This window comes from Rhinolophus sinicus, chromosome 3, assembly GCF_057876585.1.
Source record: "Rhinolophus sinicus isolate RSI-liver-muscle chromosome 3, RSI-T2T, whole genome shotgun sequence".
NCBI lineage: Eukaryota > Metazoa > Chordata > Mammalia > Chiroptera > Rhinolophidae > Rhinolophus > Rhinolophus sinicus.
The window spans coordinates 184,518,865-184,541,971 of record NC_142503.1 but is presented as its reverse complement, the minus strand read 5'-3'; positions in this window follow the sequence as shown (position 1 = coordinate 184,541,971).

Sequence of the window (23,107 nt, the reverse complement as noted above, 5' to 3'; positions counted from 1 at the left end):
ATTAGCTATCTAGTTATAGAGAAACTGAGATTGTGTAAAAGAAAAATAATCATGAAAAAAATAATATTGTGACAATACAAGTGCCATACTCATAAGGCTGTTCAATGATTAAAAGACTAGATAGAGAGGATATAGGAAATACGCAAAAATCAAAATATGAAAAGCCATAAGATCCTATGACTCAACAGTTTCACTCCTATGTATGTATCCAAGAAAAATGAATGCCTATGTTCACCAAAAGACAGACACAAGAATGTTTATACATTGTAGCCTCAGACTAGGAACACCCCAAATTGAAATTACAAAAGACATTATGGTATACTTATACAACGAGATAGGATACGGCAATAAAAAGGCGCAAACTGTTGACACACAAAACACCTTGGACACATGTCATACATGTTTTGTAGCATGAAAGAAGCCAGAGGCAAAGAATACATGTTAGAAAGAGTCAAAATTGACTAATGTTGGAAGAACATTCAAGTTACGTCTGATTAGTAAAGAACAGTAATGCTACCTCTGGAGTGTGTGTACCTAGGTGGGTGTTGACTGGCAAGGAGGAAGCACAAGAAAATATGTTTCAGTGCTTAAAATGCTTATGTTAATCTAGATGGTGATTACATGAGTGCAGAGAAATGGGGGGAAGACCCACAAACTGTCAATTTGACTTCATTTTTTTGCACTTTTTGCAAGTATTTATACGTCAATGTTAAGAAGTCAGAGAAAAGCCAGAATGCCTGTACTAAAAAATAATACCATATAAGTTTACAACTCCTCAAGGCAGTGTGTCTACAAACAAATAAATGTAAGCAGTGTGAGGACAAAGGACACAGTTTTTACCTCTTTAGCTTTCCCTTCCCATGATCAGAAGGACCGCTGGTCCTTAATGGATGTTAAAAGCATTTGATTATTCTGCAAGCAAACACATTTCAGGAACGCAATTTCCTGCTCTAACTCTGCCTGGAAAATGTACTGGGTCTTTGTTCCCAGACACCAGGTCTCGAAGGCACCTCATTATATAGTGTCCAGCAGATATGCTTACACCATGATCTCATGTGCAATCAAACATTTGTCCATCCATTCATTCTTTATTGTTTAGCACTTTCTGCAAATTAGGAGATTAAGTTATATGTGGTCAGATGGCATTTGAAAGCAATGCATAGATTTAAGCATGTAGAGCTTTATGTAAACCGACAGCTATAGGGTACCACTGAAGAATTTTAAATTTATGAGATTTGCAGTTTAGGAAGACTAAACTGGAAAAAAACACATAGCAGAAGAACATATAAGAGAAAATTACAGAAATCAACCAATAAGTGTTGAGGGCCTGGATTATACAGTATCAGCAGAGGAAATTTAGAAGAGCACGTAGTTATTAAGTCCACAAAGTAGGAAACATGTATCAGAATCTAGTACTATATGTAATGACATGCATGGAGTACAAAACTGGGTTACTCTAGGTTTTGTCAGCACCTGTCTTAATGTTTTCCATAGATTAAATACTTTACTACACAAGAATGTACTATTACCATCCTTATATTATGAATGAGAACACTGAGGCACAGAAAACTTAGATAATTGACTCAAAAATTATACAGCTGGAAGTAGCAGGGTGAGATTTGTACCTAGACCAGCTGCCACAGGTCCCACATGAATTATCACTTAAAGAAAAACAGTTGTCCAGGCAGAGAGGGGAATCACATTAGATCAGGAAAGGGACTGACAGGCACACCTCAGGGATTGTCACAGATAGGGCATCTCTAAGAACTAATATAATGGTTTGATGTGCCTGGAAAACACAGGCGAAAAGGTGAAGGCTAGTGCAAAATAGAGCCAGAGGAGGAGACATGGATAGATAGTGGGAAAGTCTTGTGTCATTCCAAAACTTTGTGCTTTTTTTCCACAAAGACTAAAAATAGCTGAACTATTGAACTTATAAAAGTTCATCAAAAATATTTTAATTTCTAGAAGACTTTAGTTTCTAAACTCTAAAAGATGGTATTTGGAGTGTTAGGTCATCTCTCTGAATTTTACTTTGTTTTTAAGTGAACATAGTTGGCAGGATTAAATATAGTTGGGGGAGGGGGTGCCAAAAATGTATACAGATTTTAAGAAATGTTATCTATGCTCAAGCAGAAGCTCGCCATAATCAGAAGTGTCTGGACGCTGATAGTAACCACTTTGAGTACCTCTTGTAATTGCAGAAGTCAAACATGACTTGTATTCATCTTCCGTTATTGGTATATATTATTACAATTAATACAGTTTTTGCCTTTTTTAAAATGTGTATTTAATTTTTTGGCACCCGCTATATAAGTATTTATAAATCCCAAATACTCTGCCTGATGCTAGAAAGGATTTGTGCTGTGAGATTGTTTGTGAAATATATAAAGTACAAGAAAAAGTAAGAGAAAAAAGGCAAAGACTTATTATCATTGTATATGTTGTTAAGAAAAAAACACAAACATTCCTTGATACCAAATACATGCTGACTAATTTACTTCTTCTTTCGTTCCAATTCTAAACAACTTTACTTGGCATTCCCTTTCTGGATATGATCATTCACAGAGATGTTTTTTTTTGTTTTATTTTGTTTTGTTTTGTTTTTTTCCCTGTGGACAAGAAGCTGGAATTCACCACTAGCTAGAGATGTAATAAAAGCAGATACAGAAAAATATAAAGACAGGAGGCTTACAGAAAGAGCAAAGGGTGGGAGGTGAGCAAATTGTACTTTTTTTTTTTTTTTTTAATGTGCTATTGACATTGAATTTCCTCCAGGAGGATAAAAATAACTTGTGTTAAAATCTTGCAAAGCCTTTCTGATCCCATAAGGAGAACATGTTGAGCTTGTTCGCGCTCTACCTCTTTAACTAGAATGTATTGAAGTTAAGATTTTAAGCAACCTTACAGGGGTGCTCCTTCTAGCACAGCTCCAGTGGAGCAGGCATGAACAGTGAGGTTAAAACGAAGCAAGATGGCGTGCATCACTTTCACAGTATCGGTGAGTAAGTTGCGTTACTCCATAGCATATTTACCACGTGAGCATAATGATAATAGAAATGTGACACAGACTAGATCATGAAATTGCCTTTGCAACTTAATTGTCATACAAAAGGTTTTTTGCTTTTCTTTTAATGGACCAAACCATTCCATATCTTCTTTCAGTTTTAAATAGATCCTGCTTATCCACACTAGGGGAGCAAATGAACTGGGCCCTGTACAGCCAATCTGTCTGTTTCTGATCAATACTGACTGCGGCAGCCAAATTGATCATGCAACAATTCTTTAGACAAACACAATTAATAGACGACAAGTTATATTTTTTCAAATATATGCATAACTGCCACTTAATGTGTTATATTGACCAATAGGCTGTGCCTGTATCTTTGATTAGTAAACCAATTTAAACCATTGTTTTGTGTTTTGTTCCCTTCTCCCCTCTATCTTTCCCTCCCTCTCTCCTTTGCTCAATCTCCTTAGATTTTTCCATGTTTTGTTATTCTTTACATTCTCCTGTGCATGTATGAATGTATACATTTAGTACATCTAAGCATTACATTCGTTGATCTACTACCATGCTCTGAAACAGGCAGTTGGCAAACAATGCATCAACAAAACAGACAAATTATTTGCTTAACGTAAATGGAAACAGAGAAGAGTGTTACTTTAGCCAACGTTGGGGTGGGGCAGTGTGTGTGTGTGTGTGTGTGTGTGTGTGTGTGTGTGTGTGTGTCTGTGTGTCTCTGTGTGTGTGTGTGTGTGATATAGTGTTAAGGAAAGATGTATTCTGTGCAGTTTCTTTGGCAATATCTAAGTAATTTCTGGATATTGTTTGTTTACTTTCATCGTGACATTTTGCCCAATATAGGCCTAGGCAATTTTGCAATATTTCTTCTATGTAAATCAATAATGTTACATCTTCAATCAGAATCCTGTTAGTGAAGATATTTAATGAAATAAAAGAATTTTTTTAGGAATAAATAACTATATAGTATGTACTTCAAAGACTAGAAGGAAGAACTCTCTTTTGCAAAAGCGAAACAAACAAACAAAAAATCAAGTTTTCATACCTCTTTTCTTATATTCACTTTGATCCAGGAATCAGCTGCCATTTTGACAGCATAGGGCTGTATAGAAGAACTCTGTATTGGCTGAGTATAGAATACGATGAATTCTACATCTTGTCTCTCCAGCTGGTGTCCTGGATATTGGCAGGAGGGGACAGGAGAGAAATTTTGTTTGCTGCAGCTAATCTTACAGTTCATTAGCGCCTTAGTGACTAGTAATCTCACTTTATTAAATGTGTTTATTTGGTAGTGTCAGCTTTCCTTTTGAAATGTCTTTAAATAATATCTCCGGTCCCTTTAAGGCTGATGCTTCACAAAAGGAAAGAATGGAGTTGTGCTGCAACAGGCAATGGTGCCATTAGGCTTTAATCTAAAATGAGCAGCCCAGGGTCATTTGGATATTTCAGATTGAGAGATTAAAGCTCTTATCTCATGCTGTGAAAAGTAATGCAAAACTTGCAGATTAGTTTCTGGCCGCTCTTTCAGAAGAATTTTTATCATTTGCTAAACCTAGGGAAAGGTCCTTTATTTTATTTCTCTTAAATTTAGAAATAAGCCAGTGATGTCACTGGTGAGACTAAGGTTAGAATAAACACATTAAAGGAAAATAAAAAGCAATGATCGGGGATGTCTCCCATGCATTATGTAATGATTTATGTAAAACAAACAAACAAAAAAGACTGCTCGCATACATTCAGTCATATATCCTTCAGCATTGTAGAATAGGTGAAATCATCAAATCCTAACACAAAAGTGTAAGTTTAGGACTCATTGTGATATGATTTTTGTGCCCACTAAGGTATTCTCTGTCTCAAGTGACAATTCATTGTTTCATGTAATTATTAATTCTTTAGTGATATATACTCTTAGTCAAATAAAAGGTAATATAACCAATTCAGAAGTGCTTGCTTACACCAGGGACTCAAAATGAAGTTCAAGTTCTTTGGATTTGTTTTAGGACCTAGTAATAAACATTGCATTAAGAAATCTTTTTATTCTCTTGGTGAATAAAATTTATAGTTAATCTCCACCCTCTATTTTAGTCACCTTCAGGGCAATCAATTTAACTGCTACTTTTCAAATAAAAGCATTTCAGGAGGAAATTTCCTCTTCTGTTTCCTGCTGTAGTAGTTTATGTAGGGGAAATCTATCAAGATATTTTATAGAAATAATAAACAATTAACCTATTTGTGAATTATAATATATTTTCTCAGAGAGAATATTCACTGGTATTCTGATGTTACCTTATCACCTATGTTTACTCAAACACTCTTTAGTGATATCATCAATTGATCTGGACAATTTCAGAAAAATCTCTGGTAATATCTATGTTTACAGCAGATGTTTTGTCTTCCTTTGTATTCTCTTTTTAAAAATATAAATAAGATAGTGACAGAATATCTTCTTATTACTATAACAAAAAATTAAAATTGTAAAGAAACTAAACCCATAATTACCAACAAATATTAGGACCCAGTAGTGACATAAAATATAGTTATCTACAGTTAAATTGACATATTCAAAATGAGATGACTTTTATCTTGATGGACTTATCTATTTTGCCCTCAATATGTCAGTTATTCATTCACTTAGAAGATATTCAATGAGGGTCCTCTATGTGTGAGGCAATGTTTACGACCTGGGAATCAGAGAAAGTGTTAAAGAAGACAAAATCTCTGATCTCATGGTAAAAATATGTATATATATTGAGACAAAACTTCTGCATAATATGCAGTGCCTAGTGACAGACCAACACTTCTGCTGAGAGAAACCATAAAAATTAAAAAAAATATATATATACTACGCAGAACACAAAATGTCTGTTTTAGGACAGCAAAGAGCTACAGCTGCAGTGAGAACTGGGAACTGGATGGGCTAAGATTCTAGAAATGGAAGAGCCTCAAAAAGGTGACCGGATCATAGGCAGCCACTTTCACCCTGAGGGCACTGTCTGATTATGGGGACAGGCAGAAAGATGAAAATCTATTCACCAAGCTATGCTGCTAGTGTTCAAAATAAAATAGCAAACTTTGGGCATAGACTAGGAAGGGAGGGCTCAGGAGCATAGCTGGTTCCTCTACTGTGGTATACCAACCATATTTCGGAGAAGCATCGGTTGGAAGACTAAAATTTTAAGCAGAAAGAAACTGAAAAGAAGAATGGGGCTTTCAAAAATTTCCTAAGATAAAGATTAGAGTTCCATACTTAGCATGGGTTAGAGGCTCTAAAGAAAACAAGCTCTCTACTGAAAACCTGGATGTCCAGGTGCTAATAAGAGGGAGATTGAGTCTCACCAAGGGAACAAGCTAGACAATATTTAAGACAGTTTCTGGCTGGCTTAACATAAGCAGCCCCAATCTATAATGGTAGCAAATGAAAGGCAAAATCCTCTCTAGAAGAAGATAACCTCGACCTACAATTTTTTACTTCCATTTCGGATTTCATCAGAAATTAATTCACATGTCATTACACAGGCAACATGTCAAAAATCTAAGAGAAATATCAAACAACAGAAGCAAATACACAAATTTTTTTCAGATAATGGATTTAATCATAAAGGACAATAAAACTAGGATTAAGATATTTAAAAATATTGAAAACATGAAGACAAATATGAATAATAGGGAATTTAATCAGATAACAGAAATTTTCAAAATAATCAAATGGGAATTCCAGAATGGGAGTGTGTTTCAACATTTTAAAATTAGTCAATGTAATTCAGCTTATAAACAGACTAAAAAGAACAAAAATCATCTCAAAAGACGCAGAAAAACATTTTCATTTTTCAATATTTATTGATAAAAAAAATTCTTAGCAAACTATGAATAAACTTGATCAAGGGAATCTACAAAAACTTATAGCTAACATCATGTATGAGAGTCACAGGGTAATTATAGTTTCTCTCAACACTCCTGTAAAACATTTTACTGGAAGTGTCATCAGTGCAATAAGCCATGAAAAAGAAATAACATACAGGAAGGTTAGGAAAACAACAAAAATTTCAGCATTCTTATGATGTCATGCCTGTATATAAAACTCTAAAGAATCTACACAAAAGGGTACTAGAAAAAAGTGATTTTTCATGGTCATGGGATGCAAGTTAATTATTTAAAAAATCAATTGTGTATCTATATATATTAGCAATGAACAATTAGACATTTATTTTTAAAGTATCATTTACAATAGCTCCAAAGAAGACCATTAAATACTTACATGAAATCTAACAAAATGCATGCAGGATTTATATAACTACAAAACACTGGTTAAAGTAATCAAAGGACATCTAAGTAAATTAGGAGTTATACTATGAGTATATTCCTGAAATGAGAGTCTCAAGAATATTAGGATGTTAATTCTTCCAAATAAACCTATAGATTTAACGCAGTCCCAATCAAACCACAGCCAAAATGTTGGTATTAGAAAAGTAGTTGATTCCAAGTTTTACATGGAAAGGCAATGAATTGAAATAGCCAGAACAATCTTGAAAACGATCAAATTTGAAAAACTACCCCTAATTTTAAGATTTAATATAAAGTGATAGTGATAAAGACAGTACTGTATTGCATTGTATACAAAATTAATCATTAACCAAAATATAAGACAAGAAATTATTTAAAATTTTAAAGATAGCCTAAAGGAAAACCCTTATAACGTCGATTAGGTTTATGTTATTTCTTAGATATGATACCAAAATCATGGTACACACACACAAAAGAATAATAAATTAGAATTCATCAAAAATAAGAACCTCTGTTCTTTGAAAAACATATTAAGAAAATTAAAACAGCCAAGCAATCCACCTTCTAGGAAATGAAAATATATATTCACACAAAAACATGTATGCAAATGTTCATAGAGACTACTAATTTTTAACAGAAATGGCTAATGACCTACATATTACTCAATATTGAAATAAGCAACCTGTGATACACCCACACAATTAATTACTACTCAGTAGCAAGTCCAACTCACAAGGGTACATGCTATATGATACCTATACATGGTATCTGTGAAGACAAAATCACTCTAACATTGAAAGATCGGCATTTGCTAGAGGATGTAGAGAGGCAGTGATTCCAATGAGGCATGAACAAAATTATTTTTTATATTTTATAAATGTACAATATCTTGATTGTAGTAGTTTATATAACTATTTGATCTGTCAAAACTTGCCAAACTGGGCATGAAAAAGGATGTGATCTATTGTATATAAATTGTATCTTAATTTATAAAATCAAAACACATAAAGTTTATTTTACTATGTTTACAGAATAATGAAAATATTTAAAAAACACAATAACAGCATTTGGCAAAGTTCAACATCTATGAAAGATTTTTAAAAACCTCTTAGCCTGGTATAATCAGAAAAGAACTTCCTTAATCTAATGAAGAGCATCTACATAAACCTTTGACAAATATCAGATTTAATGGTGAACTATTATAATCAGTAAAAGAAATGTTTAATTGCTAGAAAAGTAGAAATAAATCTGTCACAATTTGCATTTAACATGATGTATACATAGAAAACCTAAAGAAACGATGAAATTTGATAAATGATCTAGAAAGATTTTAAGTTATAGTGTAAATACAGATTTCAATTTCATTTTTATATGCTACTCACAAATATATAGAAATAACAAATTTCAGAAATATATACAGTTTACAAGATCATCAAAAAATCTCAAATATCTACCAATGACTAATAAATGATTGTAAAACCTCTAGACTGAATAATTCAAATTACTATCAAAAAGGAAAATTTCTAAATAATTGGAGAAATACATCATTTTCAGGTAATGGAGTACTCAATATTGCTAAGAGGTCAAATCTCCACTCATTGATTTACAGTCAGTGAACTTCCATTAAAACAATCATAACTATTTTATTTTTTGCATGCAAAAATTAGCCAATCATAAAATTTATATGGAAATTTGCAAGGCCCAGATATCCAACACAATCTTGGGGAAAAATAAACCATGAACAATTACATACAAGACACAATCTTTATTTTAAATGACGCCAATTAAAGCTGCAAAAAATATAGCAAAGTGAAGAATAGAATAGACTCTACAGATGCTGTTCTACACATATATGATACACTGAAGTGCAGGAGAGAATGAATAGCCTTTTTATAAAATGATGCTGGGAAAATTGAATTTCTACCCCAACTGGACATCTTACATAAAAGTCTATTTCAAGTGAATTATAAACATAAATGTACAAGGTAAAACAATAAAGCTTTTAGACTAAAACATAAGAAAATATTTTTATGACCTCAGGTTGTCAAAGAGTCCTTGCAGAGAACATGAAATGCTAACAACAACAACAAAAAATGTAAAAGATCAATGGAACCTTGTTAAAACTAAGAATTTCTTCTCATCAAAAGGCAACATTAAAAAGAATAGAAAGTCACAGATTGAGAGAATATATTTTTACAACAGAGAACTTGCATTTAGAATATAAAAAGAAATCCTACGAATCAATATTTAGGAGTGTAACCGATAAGAGAACTTTATGAAACAGGACACATAAACAGCCAGTGGACACATTAAGAAAGAGGTTCTCAACATAATTAATCATTATGGAAATGGAAATTCAAACCAAAATGAAGTACTTCAAATTCCAGCCATGATGAAATAATTGAGACAGCTTTGTGTTCCCATTTTAACTAACTAGAAATCTGGGAAAATATATAAAACAACTATTTTCAACCATTGGACAACACACAGCATAAGAATGTGATCCCTGAGAAGAGGAGAATATTAAGAGAGAACACTAAACTCTCCTCGGCTTTTTACAGAACAGCAATTTCCAGACCACAGTGCAGGGCAGGGAGAGCCCAAATGAGACACACCATAAAGAAACATAGGAGAGCATGAGGCATCTGGGATTTGTGGACAGAGTACCAGAAAGGAAACAACCATGCAGAGAAAGACCTCCAGAAATCCTCGTAAGGTTCCCTTGACTCTATAGTTGAATGCTAAATTTTGCAAGTTTAGGGTGAAGCTGCACAAGACTGAGCAGAAAGTTTAAATAGTCCAACATCTAACACAGCCTGGGAGAAATACTAAGCAGCCCAGATGGAGAGACCTCATGGAACACCTGGGTCATTCAGCAGAGACATGTCAGAGTTTAGGAATAGGGCAAATCTAGCCTTGGAACAGCATTTCTCAACCTTGTTACTATTGATACAGCTACTTCAAAAATGTGTTTGGCATTGGATTATAAGGCTGCATAAATATTTACCATATAACCCAAATATTCCACTTCTAGCTATTGATTTACCCATGAAAAGTGAAAATAGGCAACACAAAAATGTGTATAAGTTCGTAGAAACATAATTTATAATGGTTCAAAACTATAAATGACCCCAATGTTTATCAACAATTAAAGGAATAAACACATTGCAGTATATCCTTACAATGGAATGTGACTCAGCAATAAAAATGAATGAACTATTGACATACACAAGAGGGATAGATATCAGAAATTTCCTGAAAGAAGAGGAATGAAAGCTTATATACTTCATGATTTCATTTTATGTAAAACTGCAGTAGAGACTCACCTCTAGTCACAGAAAATGGGGCAGTGACCTATGGCCAAAGTAAGGGGGTGACTAGAAAGACCATGGGGAAATTTGGGGGGTTACAGAAATGTTTTATTTCTTGATTGTGGTGATTACATAGATAAATTCATTTATTTAAAATGATCGAACTCTGTACTTAAAATGAGTGAAATCTGTTTTATGTTAATAATACTTCAAATTAATTTAAAAAATAGGTCCTTTCTACCAACCCATCAGAAAGGCTAAATTTATTAAAGAAACAGAACTCTCAAGCACTGTTGGTAGGAGTATAAATGATACATTGGAAATATTTCATAGTACTTGCCGAAACGGAACAAAGACATAGCCTATACTTTCATTTCTAGGTAGTCAACAAAAACATCTATGTATATTCATATAAATTTGTCTATAACAATGCTGATAGCAGCAGCACTTGAGGAACTCACATACCCATCAATAGTAGGACGAATAATAAGTTGATATGAAATGAAATCTGTACAGCAGATTTCTAGGGCTGCCACAGCAAAATACCACAGACTGGATGGTTTAAATATAAATTTATTTTCACACAATCTGAAGGATAGAGTCCAAGATCAAGGTGTCAGCAGCGTTGATTTCTTGTGAGGTCTCAGCATGGCATGCAGATGGCAACCTTCTCCCTATGCCTTTATATGGTTTATCTCTGTGCATGCCTATGTCCTAAGCTCATTTTAAAAGGACACTGGTCATACTGGATTAATTCCCACCTAAATGACCTCATTTTAACTTAATTATCTCTTTAAAGACCTTAAGTCCAAATACAGTCACATTCTGAAGTACTAGGGGTTAGGACTTTAACATATGATTTTTGTGTCACACAATTCATCCCCTAACAAGGATGTAGATATCTTTTTTGGGGGAAGCATTGTTTAGCCTATCACAGCCTCTACTGTACGTAATGAATTAACCACTCTCCTGAGCATCTAGAATGGCACTAGGATATACCATCCTTGAGAGAATCAAGGAAATAGACATTCACATCATGGATGAAGGTGGTTAAAAGGTACAAATTTCTAGTTATAAACTAAGTCCTGAGAATATAATGTACAGACAGCATGGTGACTAATGATACTGTATTGTATATTTGAAAGTTGCGAAGAGAATAGATCTTAAAAGTTTTCATCGCAACAAACCAAGTGTAACTATGTCTGGTGATGGATAAAAAATAATAATACTGTGTTCTGTGGTTTAGATTTTAGGATACAGAAAGGAAAAGTCTGACAGATGTCACGGCAAAAAGTCATTCTTTTAAGAGTAAACACTTGTGAGAATTTGCATTTTCTGTGCCAGGCACACTTTTAAGTGCTTTATGTGTATTAACATATCTAAACCTCACAAGGACCCTAATATCACTCCAACTTTTCACATGAAGAAACTGAGGATCAAAGAGATAAAACTAGTTATGTAAGGAAACAGAACTGGTAAATGGCAGAGGCAGGATTTAAACCCAGGAAGTTTGGCTCTTAACCAGCATACAATTGACACCTACATATACCCAAAGTCCCAAAAGATTGATTTGCCTGACGCAATTGTCTGAGGTTGCATTTGATCAAGACTGTATTTCCCAAGCAATTCCTGTTTAACACAAAAATAACAATTCTATCTGTGCTGATTACATTTTCAAAACAAGATAAAGCTGCTGCATCTTCTAAGGTATCCTGAGAATACAATACCATTTCAACATTTTCCTAGCATCTGTCTGAGTTATTTGATTGGACTTATTCTTTACCTTATTAAATATGACTTAAAATAAGCCAGTATTTGGTTGGGGTTTTGAATTGCTTTTTCTTCTTTTACAAAGATTTTATCTTTTCAGTGTTAGTGTATGGGAGAAAGATTTTACTGTAATTCTAGTTTATTATTACATTTATTTAAATTTCAACTGAGTTTAAATAACAGGAAATTTAATTTTTGCTCTTGATAGTATAATTGATGAATGGTATTACTTTATACTGAGGTTGGTATGATGGTCTGGCCAACTCCTATGGTTTGGATAGAAATAAACCACAAAGTATATTTGTACAAAGGAATCTAATGTTTAAAGCAAAAGGAATAATTTTTAGGATTCTAAGAATTAAAAATAAGCCCCACACAGATGGATTTGGGACAGTTCTGCTTTGCCAAAACCAGAAACAGAAGTAAAACTTCTTTTATTGTTCAATGGAAATACTAGACCAGACCACAAACCAGACAAAGTTTTGGTAGTATGAATAATATAGTAATACATTGGGTTATTATTTAAATAGCTAACCTTTTTATCTTCCGATTTATCCTTTACATCTACACATATTTTAATGATTTCAAATGTGTGATAACAAATTAGCTTGAAGATTTTGCTGTCACTTTAATTCAGCTTTATTTTAAGTATAGTTATTTGTTCCAATTTAATGCCTAATTTTTACAATTAGTACTTGAGTAGGGTTCATTTTCATTCTATGCAGTTCTTTATTGCTTTATGTCTAGACATACCACACATCTTCTGCAATAAACATTTGAGATTGACTTCTTAATGCTATTGAGATATTTACATCATTTACAATGTCTTAGTAATCCATTCATCATCATAATGCCAAGTAAAATTTATGGTCCTGGTGCTACTTCTGGTGACAACATCATGAAAAGAAGATTAACTACAAGAAATCCGTTGGTAGCAAAGCAGGTAAGACTGTTTTCAGTCCAGAAAATAGTCTGGCACGTTTGTGATTCTATTGTGGTCTTTTCTGTAATTGCTGCCATATAGAAATTTCTTATCTTAACGATACACAAGTATCGGAGAACAGTAATGTCTTGATCTCTATTTTTCCAATAGTTCTTTTGTTGTTTGTTTTAAAGCATTGAGGAAGACCATGAAAGATAATTTATAATGAAGAGTTGATTAAATCTAACTCCTGAAGCTTTATGGAAAATTTGACTTAGATATTGGCATTTGGTATTTAAAACGTTGTGCTAAACAGTTGGTATTAATTTTTAAATCATTTGTAAGAAAAGATCACAAATTACTTGGCAACCTTTATTTATTCATTTTCAATTTATTTAAACTGAAAAAAAAATAGTCCACTCATTACTTGGCAAATTTTAAAGAATATTTGAAGTCTTTGTTTTCAATCTAGTTAATCTACTGGTATTCCTGTAACAATACATTCTGCTTAGAAAGTTCTAGTCTGTATTGTCCACACTAGGACTGAATTTCATCCAGAGAGATAAGTGAAAAAGCTACCTACTGCATTTATGCAAGTACAGAACTATCGCTTCCTACCCCTGTGACCCTGTTAAAAAAATAATATATATATATATATATATATATATATATATATATATATATATATACACATATATGTATATGTATACATATATAGAGAGAAATTATATATATACAGAATTATTGAAGCAGTTTTCATAGATTAGATTTTCATTTGCTGTAAATCTCACAATTCTATTTACAAAAGATACTCCATTATTCTAAATATCAATATTTGCATTTTAAAAGGATTATTTATTGGCTTGACAAAGGGAGGGTACGACAACATGAAATGGATTGAAAAAGCCTACAGGAGATGGTATACAATACAGAATAGAAGAGCTCTGGGATGCTTGAATATGAAATACAATTTCTGGTTCCATAAGTTCCTCATTAAAAGAAAACTAACAAGAAGAATGAAATGGCCTGGATTGATTTTGGGGGGATATAGTGCTCACTCAGAAAAGATGGAAAGGTTTTGAAATAAAATGATATTAAGAAAGTCTTTTCATTTGAGCTAATTTGCTATCTGATGATTTTCATCTACACTCAGGCATTGGAAATCTTGAGTTGAGCAGAAAAATATGAGGTTACAAACTGTGGGATATTGAGTAGAATGTGTAAGCAGAACAAGAACAGATGTTGGAGCAACGATACAAGAGAAGCTTAAAAGTACATCTATATCTAGCACATCACAAAAACAGCGGGTGGATTTTATTCTTGGTGTTTGTGTATTGGTTTTTCATGAGAAACTTCCTGAAAGTGAAAAAAAAAAAAAAGAAAGAAGAAAAGAAAGAAAGAAAAGAAAAAGCTTGATTGAAGTGGATCACATAAATTGTTTAAATTAGTAACTTTTTTATTGAAAGGCCCTCATTGGAATCTGGATATTGCACATAGTTAACAAATATGCATTTGTTTTGCTTTATAAGAAACCCTGTGCCAGACATGGTAAACTCAGAGATAAATGACATTTGGCCTCTTCTCTTGCTGAACTTGCATTCTGCTTTGGACCATGAGTCATCTAAGAGGCAATAGGAAGTATGGTATCTCCTATGGGACGTTAGAAAAAAGATTGATCGCTGTTACCTCAGCTGGTGAGAAAAAGCTTTGTGGAGAAAATCAGACTTGACCTAGATCATAAAAAAATGGACAATATATAATAATAATAAATAATAATAACTCAAGCTATATAATGTGTTATGGGTTTGAAAGCACTTTACTTAGTTAGGCATTACCTCATTTATAGCTCACAATTGAAGAACAGTGAGCAAGCAAATTTGTCCCAGACAGGATGCTGTTAGGAGTACACAGAAGCTCTATCATTTGAAGGGAAACCCGGAGTGAGATACAAAGTGTCTTAAGTCCCAGAAGCTCTGAGTTTGGACTGTGTATTCTAAGCTAGAGGTTTATTGGGCATGTGTGTGTATATGTATCTCCATAGATGATAGATGATAGACAGGTAGCTTTTTAAAATGGGCTGAGCATTTTCTATAGTTTAATTATTCAGATTTCTCTTTAAAGCTCAGGAAAAGATAGACTACCCAGAGCGTATCCTTGCACAATTGCCTGATCTGGAAAAGCATCGAGGACTCTTCTCATAACTGGCAATTCCAAGCTGGAAACACTTGATTTATATGATTTTATAGTTATTACAAATTCTCCCTTACACAGGGATCGTGTATATATAAAGGGTTTAGCTGTGGAAAATAAATGATCAAAATACTCTTGGGGGTGGATGGGTGGCTCAGTTGGTTAGAGCACATCCTCTCAACCACAATATTGCCGGTTGGACTCCCACAACGGATGGCGGGCTGTGTCCCCTGCAACAAAGATTGAACAATGGCAACTGTAGTTGGAGCTGAGCTGCACCCTCCACAACTAAGATTAAAAGGACAACAACTTGACTTGGAGCTGATGGGTCCTGGAAAAACACACTCTTCCCCAATAAAGTCCTGTTTCCCTTCTCCCAATAAAATCTTAAAAAAAAACACCAAAAAAACAAACAAACAAACAAACAAAAAAACATCCTCTAGGGCAAATAGAGTGTACATAATAAACAAATACTAAGGTTAAAAAAAAAAGGATGAGAAGTTTGATATTCCTTCATCAAATGAGAAAATTGCAGAGCCTTAATTCAAGCACTCTGCTTCAGAACTTTTTTTATTCCAAAAATGCACAGTAAAAAAAATTTGCCAGCAGAGCTAGCAGAGTCAGTAAGAAATTAATGAAATGACCTCCACCTAGAATAAAATGAAGAAAAATAAATGGCATGTGTTAAGAGCCACAGATAATGACATGACCTTTTCAACACTTGACAAGTATATATGACCCATAATAACAATCTCCAGTGAAGTAAGGGAAAGATTTTGTCTTCCATGAGACACAGGAGTCTGTGCCTTCCTTACTACGCAATTTTCAAAAACGTTTTCCTTTGGGATATCACTTTACATTGAATAGATGATAAATACGATCCTGGACTTACAGGATACGATACCTTTCAGAGTCCATAAAATGTGAACTCTAATCTTCAACCATGTTGCAAATGCTAATTACATTGTCCAAATAATATCCATGTGATGTCAATATAATTTATCATAAATAAATTTATGAAAGATTAAAGTATATGAAACTCAGTTACAGGAAATTTTGGCTATAAAAACCCATGGAAAAAGAAAAAAAAAGGTTGCTTTCACATAATTGAAAACTTCTGGATGAGTTCCAAGTAAAATCATCAATAGGATGTTAATCTTAAGTAAACATATCTGTACCTTTTATTAGGGAAAGGGGAATAAAAATGTATTAAGTAAACACCGTGTTCTTGGTTATAGAAAACATTTTAGCTTTAGTAAGCCCTTTAGAAACTTTATTTCACAATCAGCTTTTAGGGGGAAATATATGTTCATATCCCTATTTTAAAGATGAGAAGTTTAAAATTCAGAGAGATCCAATGGCTTGTTCAAGTTCAGGCAGCCCATCAATGATACCAAATCAATGTTCTTTTCAGACATTGTGTTGCTTTCTTGTCCTTATTTTTTATTGTCCTCCTTATTCCTACCCTAACCAGACAACCAGGATCTTTACGTTGTTCCCATGATTCTCCCTTTCCAAAACATACCAGAAGTAAGGGTCTGTTAGGCTTCATTTCAGGAAGCAGTAAGTACACAGCTGCTCATTCTTAGTCATCTGTACCTTTATAGGAAAACAGAGGCTTTAACAGTTGACCACCAAAAAAGAAATAGGTACTGGAGAAATAAATATCTTCTAGTGGAATTTGATACATTGGTAATATGTCTTCAAAGAGGTTATTCTGATTTGTGAATAGGTATTGCTCATAACTCCTCAAATTATATTGAGTAACAGTTGCAATTATATAAGAATACCAGTGTGCTTTGCCTGCTATATGTAATCACAAAATTTGAGGGCTCTTTTTAGGAAGGTATAGTAACAAAACTGAAAACTAATTTAAAAAAACGAAACGTTTTAAGCCGTGATTTTTTTTTTTTTTTTTTTTTTCCTGAATGCATTCACTTAATGTTTTCAGATTTGAAACTCAGCAGTGTCAGGCAGGTATTTCTATTTTCTCCACTGCAGGGAAAAAAAAAAAAAGCAAATAAACAACCAAAGCCCTCATGGTGAGGCAACTGCCCAGGTACCTACGTGGTATGCAATAAGTCAGATTTCACTACTCTATTTCCAGCTCTTCCTGACTAGGGCATTTCTTAACCCTTTTAGTCTTTTCCCTATTGCTGAAATAAAAAACAAGCAAACAACAACAACAACAAAAAAAAAACACAGAAATTATTGCCCTCGTTTCTGCTTTTTGAGCCATTATTAAAATTCATGCTTTTTTGTGATTATTTATAAGGAATTGTTCTGATTTAATGACTACTTAAGATGCCAAAAAGACCACTGTAAAATGTATTTAAGATACTTATATCTAAATTATAGAAGGTAGTTATTGTTGTCTTTGTCTTCTGTTGAAGGACCAATCGGAAGGGTATTGAGTCCAAGTGAAATAATTTAGCTTAGATGTACATGTAAAATTCCAGACGGAAAATCTTGGGAGATTCAATAATTAAATTTTAAACAAAACTGCAATATCTTTTCCAGATTTCAGAATAGGGTTGTATACAAAAATAAATGACATTCTAGGGTCATTTTGCCATCTTTGGTAATCGGACTGATGATAATTATGATGTGGAATATAGAGTCTTTTTTAAAATTGTACTTTCTGTGCCCAGCACTTTGGTCAATATTTTATTAGAGGGAATTATTAACAGATATAGATATTCTTATCTCTCATTTGAATGGTTAGAATGGAATCACTTATTTTACAAGGTATAATGAGGCTATTTTGTGCATATGAAACAATGGCAGGCCAATGGTTTCTTTCTGTACCTATTTCAACTCATTTTAATCATTGCCATGACTGCAGAGTCATTAAAGGCAGCTGACTGCATCGCCCACAGGAAAATTTCTCCAATTCAATAGCAGGATGTGTAGGTCTGATTTGTGAAAAAGTAAAGCTATTAGAGATTGAAATTTTTTAAAAAGATTAACTTTTGTATTAAAAAAAAAGAAAAAAGCTCACTGACTCTGGGAAAGGAGAAAGAAACTAAGAAAAATGAACTCCCATATATAGATTTCTTCCAAGACTGAACCTTTTCCACTATCTTTTTTATAGAAATTTTGTGGAGCAGTGACTGCAAGATTCATCCCTTTAGAAATGTAATATGTGTTGAATGGTAAGTTCAATAAAGCAAACTAGCATTGTCAGCTATATATAGCTATAATTCTTTTAGATTTTTAGTTATTTTGAGATTCAATTAGTTCTGCAGAATACCGTTAATAATTTTGATTTTTTCTAATTATGAAACAATATACAATAATTTGAAAATTACAAAATAAAGTAAATATAAGGAAAACAAAACTAATCCACTCCCCCACCATTAATATACACATATAACCATTTGAAACATTTAGGAGTTATACACACATACATGGATTGTATGGTCTCTAAATATATGATGTTATTTTATTAATTAACATATCATTAAATGCTTTAATAGAACATTTTTCAAAGTCTGAATCTTGTTTTCTTTGACTTTATTATAAATTAATTAAATATTACTACATTTTTGAGAATCTATATTTACTGTATACTTTTTAAAAAATAATAAACGCACATGTGATCACTGTTAAATTCTATAAATGTAGAAGAAAATAAAATGTAACTCATATATTATGGAAGGGAATGATTACCTGTCTGGAAAATTCATGAAGGTGGTTAGGGAAATGTCCACTCTAAACATCAGAAACACCCGCCAAGATCAGAGAGCACTACAATTGGCTCTCCATGTGTGAGTCAGAGAAATGAGGGCTTTGCTCTCCCTTAATCCAAGCCTGAGGAATCAGAACTACAGTTAATAATATGGGAGTAGAGGTGCTGGGTGGAAGGAGGACGAACTAGTCATACTCTGCCTCAACCTGCAGGCTTCCAATTAATGTCAGCCCTGAGCTCGGGAGGGTTAAATGGAATAAAAGTCCATGTTTTCATAATCATGTGAAATAGGTAATTTTAAATCATGAAATGAAAAGTACTTTAAAGTGACCTGGGAAATATTTGTATTACATAAAGTATTACCAAGATTTTGTAAACTGAAATTCCTTCAAAATAAAAAGTTAGAAAATGATAAATAAATAAATAAATAAATGAAACAAACAAAGTTAGGGAGGCATCTGAATTTTTGTCGATGAGGCAGGGTAAGAAGTACCTCACTCTTTTAATCTAAAAGTAGATTTAAAAGGACCATGAGAGAAAAAAAATATGGTGGCTCTGTGATTAAATCTCTTGAATTATGTTTGTTCAATGAGATAGTTCATATAGATGAGTAAGTACGTAGATAAATAGATACACAAAGGACAGAGAGAATATAGGGATATATATCATATTATATTTTCTTTTTCCTTTCTCTTCTGTTTTACCTCTCATCTCTATGCCTTCTCATTTTCTAACTGAAGGGGGTAAAGTGTGGGTGGGAGGAGAGGACTACGAGGAAGAACGAAACAAAACATCATAGCAACTATTGGTTGATATATAACTTTAGCTTCAACCCTCTCTTGTTGTAAAATCTGTTTTCAATATGTATGAATGATTAGTCGATGGATTTTCTACGAATCAGTATGTCTTAATGTAATCGAGGTTCCAAGTTTTTCAGAAATAATTGATTTTCAAATGTAGTCATATGCCATATACTGTGATTGACATTAGAGCAATGGCTATATTTGTACAGCGGGATTCTTCTAAGCCCCATACAAAAAGTCACTAATTTAATCTTACTCTATGAAGGGAAAATGCAATGTCATTCTGTTAAACAAACTGATAAGAAAATAGAGCACAAAACAAGGATCACGCTGTTTTTCACATTTCTGCATATTTAAAGCTTCATGTCCAACCCCATTTGTAAATAAAAATTATGAAAAAGATCCACATGTTGGTCCTCAAAGCCACAAAAGCAATATTGTAGAGGAGCATGAATGAAGATTCTCATTGTTCTAATGATAGATTAACCTACTGCCCTCTGGACATTCCAGGGAAACCAAAGATTATTTTTTTCAAATAGTTAAGCTGAGGCGTAATACACCATGTTGACTGTGAAAGATAATTATTTATTCTTCAAACACTTCTTCAGATCCAACTCCTTAGGTAAAACTGCTACAAACAATGCTCCCTCTCAAGGACAGACTTAGAGGGTCGGTCTGTCCTCTCAATATTGTCTATAGTGCTAGGATAACACTTATCACGCTAGGTTAGCATTAACTGTATACAGTGTGTTTAATATGACTTGGAAATGGTTTTGAAATTCCGGTGATAAGTGATTTGCAATTTAAAGGATGAATAGGCATTATCTGGGTGGGAATAAAGGAAGAAAGACAATTTTAGTTTAGATGGTACAGAAGTTGGAGAAGTACAGAGTATTAAAGGAAAGAGGTAATCAGGAAAAGTCATGACTTTCCAGGTGGGTAGGTAATATGAGAAAACTTACGATCACATTGTGGAGGGCTTTGGCGCAGGACAACTGCCTATATCTTTAATCTCAAATATGATGCAGAACCCACTGAGGGTTTCAGAAAGAATACATGGCTAAATTTGTTTTAATATTACAAAGATTGTTGTACTGAACAAAAAATGCCAGAAATTGATAACCAGCGGCCTTCTGCCTTAGGGAATTGTTTGGTCAATGATGTATTTTAAAAGATAATGTAACTAGGCAGTCACTATGGTGGAACACCACACAAACAACTTAGAAAGTGCTTTCGTCAGGGTCTTCTGTCTCCCACTGGCCCCTATAAATGCAGTTTGTGACCCTTAATGAAGATGATGTAGAGTGGGGAACAGACTGGTGCATCTATGTCTCAGCTCCACTACCGTAATGGCTGTGGATCCTTCACAGTGTCCTCACTTGTGAATGGGGGTGAAAATATTACCTACCTCATGGAGTTCCTCTGAAGGGTAAATGATGTAATGCATATAAATAAGTTAGCACAGCGCCTGGCATATAATAAGTGCCTAATAAAAAGTAACTACTGTTATTATTATAAACAGGTTTGTTAGGAAGTCTGTAAAAATAATCCACACCAGAGATGCTGAGTGCTTAGCGACATGAATTGTGGTGACATTTCTGAAATTATAATCAATACAATTCTATTTAGACATAAAATTAAGGAAAAGCAAAAAACACATTGGTTTAGTTAGATTGTGTTTATGGTTCAAAGACTACAATGGTGGATGGATAATCAGTCAAGTTATCTTCTAGAAGAGGATCTCCCTGTGCTCTATAAAATCATGGTATACATTAACTGTTCTTCTCTATACACAAGGCTGTCTGCTGCATGTAATATGATGTAATATTGTGACCTATTCTCTGCCTATGAGGACCATGGATGTATTTTGCCTGAAATCTTATAGCAGAACCTTGCACTGCAGATCCAAACAGCTGCATTTTATATCTGTGTTCAGGCATGATGAGCTTTTTTTTTTTTTTTTTTTTTTCCACTTTCATCACATGTCAGATATCTTTGAGACTAGAAGATGACATATGGTTCTACACTTTAGGAGGAGGGAAAAGTTAGCATTTTCTGCTACCTAGGCCTTCAATTAAGTTTGTTGTTCTTGGTCCAAGTTATCTTGGATAAGAGCAAAATCCCTAGCACAGGCCATATCTCCCCAATGTTATTATTTTTTTAATTCCCATGTTAATGATGCTGGACAATGGGGACTAAGAAGAGGTGGAAGATGGACTTTCCATGACTACAGAGGCAATCAACTACCTACAGTTTTCATCAACTGCCATTTGTTAATTGTAGCATGATTAATTTCCATTTTTTATTTTCTCTAGGAAACATGAGTCTGTTAAAATAATTTCATGACCCAGATACCTGTCAAATTCCCACTCCCCTTCTATGAATAGGCAGAAAGTACATAGCTTTGAAATTAGTCCCATTCTGTAAATAGAAAAGTGAAGTAAATGCTGTCATTTTGATGTTCCTATACAATTCCTAACCTCACAGAGTAAAAGTACAAAGGAGAGCTGCACATGATGGTGTATGATAATTATGATTTGATTCCCTAGTACTAACTTTCAGGTGTAGGCTCATAGACATTGTCATATAAATAAGTATTTAAACATAAAGAGGACACTTAATGCAGTATCTGATTAAGACATTATAAGATTCAGAGGGTTACCAAATTAGAAAAAAACATATTAAATTTTAAGATGAGAGACTATTTTGGAATTTATAATTTTCTCAAATGTCTGAATAAATCTCAGGGTGAGATATAACGGGAAAACTGTATGGCTACTTATACTTGTTTAAGGAAGAACAAGTATCCATTGACTCAGACCAATTTAGATGATAAATGAAGAACACAAAGCTGAGGTATGAGGATTTCTTCCTCAATTACTTGTTTTTGTTTCTCACAATCTTTAATATAATTGCTTCATATTTTCCATTTATTTTATGGGTGGATAGTTGTAGCTACTTCAGGGTTATTATACATGTAATTCATGTGGGTGGGGACATTTTCCTATGCCGTGGCCATTGCAGACATTATTAATCAATCATTGTATTCATTCACACAGGGATTGATTTTGATCTCAGAATTTTTCTCACCAGAGAGTGACCAGCTACCATTAC